This window comes from Acyrthosiphon pisum, chromosome A3 (assembly GCF_005508785.2).
Source record: "Acyrthosiphon pisum isolate AL4f chromosome A3, pea_aphid_22Mar2018_4r6ur, whole genome shotgun sequence".
NCBI lineage: Eukaryota > Metazoa > Arthropoda > Insecta > Hemiptera > Aphididae > Acyrthosiphon > Acyrthosiphon pisum.
Window position 1 is genome coordinate 24,013,429 of NC_042496.1, and position 4,230 is coordinate 24,017,658.

The window sequence follows — 4,230 nt, forward strand, 5'->3', positions numbered from 1 at the left end:
TAAATATCATTAAAAGACAAGTTTTAACTTCTCTTTTGGTATTTTTTATTTTCAGAATGTTTATAACAAAAGGTTACCTAATTATTGATTTATTATATTTTGAGGCCACTAACCAGTTTCTTAGGATTTTAAATTTTAATACAGGTGATTGTAATGACATTTTTACAAAATATATGTAAGTATTAAATCTGAAACATATTTACACTAAATCGAAATACCTTACAAGTGGTTCCATGTTAGTACCATTGTTTATTGTTACGTAATTATTTGAACTGATTGTAAAGAAAAACTGTATCGCATGAAAATAACCACTTAAACGTTACAGTCATAACTCATAGTTAAGAAACCAAATTTATACTCAATAAAGAAGAGAATATTTGCTGTTACGTAATGGATTTTTTTATATCATTAATAAAAAAAAAAAACCGGGAAGTCACTCTGCAGTACAGATGATGTCGAGTGTACCTCGTCGTTGAGTAGGTCACTGTAATAGTGTAATGGATGTGTCAAGTCTTGAGTTCTCTGATAAACGATAAACCATTCGATACGAAAAATGATCCTGATGCGGTCAGACTGTCTGTCTGCAGTTTACGTTTCTAAGGATATTTAATTATATATTTATATATTGCTATTAGTAATTTATTTTTCTATACGGTTGTGCTAATTTTTAACAAAAACCAAACGAATGTTGGTAAATTGCTATAACGTTATTTATTTTAATATTATTTCATATTATAATATTACTTTGGCCGTTGTTAGCTTAATCAAGTACCGATATCCCATAGAACGGCGTGAATAGTTTCATACAGTATAAAATATAGCTTAAAATTAATCGAAATATTTTGAAAATTTCAATCAGTATAATACTTAAGTAAAAATAATATACGTAGAGATGAATAGTTCCAAACCGTACAAATAATATTTTTTAAAGTACGACAAATTAACTAAAATCTTAATTTTCGTTTAAATATTTGATTTTTAAATATCTACAAAAAAAAAAAGTTTTGCATAATATGTATTTTTAGATCGAAATTATCAAGTATTAGAACAATAATGATAAACTTACATAACATATTTAATCTTCATCTATTAAAATTGAATAAGGCATATCTACATTTTTAACTAAAAATATTCGAAAATTTTAAAAACTTATAAACCACTTATAATAATTATAGTAAATATTTTGAAAATTTGATTGCGTATAGAAAATAATAATTTAAGTAACAGTAGAATATTTCAAGATTGTACGGTTAATATTTTTTTAATTACAATAAAATATCAAATATATATTGAAGAGAAATCGTCATTTTACGGGGGAATATCCAATGCCCACCAAAATTAAACGTTAATCACTCATAAAAATATATTTTTGGCTTAACACTATTTTTTATTTTTTTAATTTCCAAAGAAAAATGTATAACTAATCTGGTTTGTAGTGCATTTTCAAACCTTAGGACTCAAGTGTTAAAATAAAATGTTTATGAATTTTTATTGCAAAATAATGTACATATTGTCGTTTTTTTCGTAATTTTGTAAAAAATTGATTTTCAAACGATTATAAAACAATTGTGACAATGTATTTTCATATTTTTTATATAGGGTATTAAAAACTTATAATGATCTTTAAATTAAATTTTCGACCATTCTTACTCAAAAACAAAAATGTTCCCTTACATAAACGAAAAAAAACTAAAAAATTTCATATACCTACATATAAAAATAGTTCAAAATAGCAAAAGTATTTAAAATAATTATATCATTGAGTATATACAAATATATACAAAAAAATGCTCTATAGATATTTTGTCGAAAATTTGAGTCAACAGTTAGAATAACTAAAAAAAAACAAAATCGATTTTTGTTTTTCTGGATTATTTTGAAAAATATTAAATTTTTTACTTTTGACTCCTCTAAGTATCAACTATATAGCGTAAATAGACATTTTCCTGCTGACTTTTTTCGGTGTAGTAAGATATAAATAGATTATAAAAGTATATGTTTAATCAACTGAACTACTAACTAGAAACAATAAAATTTAAAAATTAAATTAGTAGGTACCAGGTATAAAGTAAAATATAATTAATAATTAATAAAAATGGTTAAAAATTCCGACATAAAAATGATACAATTTATAAAAAAACATTTGAATTCTGATTCTTTTGTTATTTCTCAACTTATATTTTTTAGCCTTTGTTCATATTTATTTTTTTATTTTTTTATTTTTTTGTTAAAACTGGAACAGTTTGAATATTTAACAATTTAATAATATTGCTTGTGAATTTGATTCAAGTAGTTCAGTTGATCAAAAATATACATCTATAATTTATTATATTAATGAAAATATTTGAAAATATTAGACATTAATACGCATAAATTAATTTCATATTAAATAATTATAATATTATATTTTAAAATAGTAAACTTTAAAAAGAGATGGGGGGGGGGGAAATATCCGCATCTAAAATATATCGTGGGGAAATGTCCGAGGGAAAATGTCCGCGATTCCTATATATAGATAGAATTTTTCAATAGAAAGTAGTAACCACCCTCAAAGTTGAAAATCGAAGCAATATTACTGATTCTAAAGATGGCGTCATGCAGACACACAAAAAAACACATCAATGTAACTAATGTAAGTACAAAAAGTTAGTTGAAGTATAAGTAAAGTATATAAGATATAGATAGAAGTTAATCTAAGGCCGTGGGTAAAGTTCATAAATTAATGTCCAAACTATTTTCAGACGTCTAATGGAAAATTCATAGAAGATAAGCGTAAAACACAGTTTATTTAAGGGGAATATTACAATTAATTATCGCACGCTTAAAAACATTAGTTGAATTTAAGTAATTAATTATTCGACTTAACTACTACTATATTTGAGTAATATAGATACCTCTATACTACCTAACTATACTTTTAACATTAAGACGTATTTATAATATTACATTAATTTTCGTTACTATATTGTTGCTTAATTTTAAAACGTTTTAAAGTAGGTAGGTTTAACAGCCATCAGGCCTCATAAAATTAATAGGCAATAGGTATAACAATGCATTAAACCAATGATTTATTCTGATATTGATTGAAAAATTAATAACACGGTGATCATAATAGAAACTAGTAATATAAAATATTTCCGTGCACAGAGATATTTTTATATTTTTATTTTATGTCATTTTTTTAGTATAAAAGGAATGTTCAACAATATTATGTGACCCTATCTTTGGATTGGAGCGTAGAAGAGAAGACCGCCTATAATCACTGAAAAATTGTATAATGTACGGCATATTATCTTTATTTTGGTTATACATTAGGTTAGATTTGGTATTATAGGTATTGAAAATTAAACGGTTTGATAATAATTATAGGTAATAAATTATTGCCTTGCACTGCAGCACAGTAACTGTGTCTATCCTATAGTTAATCGTATTCCGATATTAGAGTGTAATGTTTATGGTCTACAAGTATATGAGGTAGGTATAATAAACATTTTACACCGTTAAAACTGTTTATACCATTTTAAATAAATATGATATTTTTCAGGTTAACCATATGGACATATGGTATACTTCCAATTGCACAGATGGCCGTTTTTGAAAAGCAATTTATCATTTTAAAACAATTGTCTTATGATCATACTTGTTAAATATGAAAACGATTCACTATAAAAGAACGCACAATTAAATTGTACAATTTGTACCTAGATTCAAGTTTCATAAAAAAATTACTTTTGTAATAATACCTAATCAAAAATCATTGTGAGAGGTGTACATAGTTTTTTCCATCTATAAAGTATTTTTAAACTTTTATACAATTTCATAATAATAAATAAATATTAATTCTATCTCATTTTATCGTGATTATTTGCACTTCAATCATTTTCAATGCGAATACAGGCGGCAGATGCAATATGCATACTAATTACGACACCTTTATAACAAAATTACGAACAATTTTTTAATTAAAATGTATCTATACCTTACAGCAGTGGCGTACCCAGGGGGGGGCTTAGAGGGCTTCAGCCCCCCCCATTGGCCGTGTTATGGAATACATTTTATATTATAAAATACAAAGTACCAACCATTATATTCCTAAAAACAGTGTTGAATACAACGTTGAACGTACTATTATCTTAAGTAACAACGACCTATTATAAGCAATAATCGTATAACATATTTTTTATAATAAATCAGTCCCTACTTCCTACTAATTAAATATATCACTAATAT

At 25.1% G+C, this 4,230-nt stretch overlaps 1 long non-coding RNA gene across 1 annotated transcript; it reads left to right on the forward strand.

The window, feature by feature from the left end:
- Nucleotides 1-2,432: 2,432 nt before the first annotated feature.
- On the forward strand, nucleotides 2,433-3,706 carry LOC115034431. The gene is made up of 2 exons (XR_003839791.1): nucleotides 2,433-3,279; nucleotides 3,370-3,706. It is a non-coding gene; the product is annotated as an uncharacterized LOC115034431 (long non-coding RNA).
- The last annotated feature ends 524 nt before the right edge of the window (nucleotides 3,707-4,230 follow it).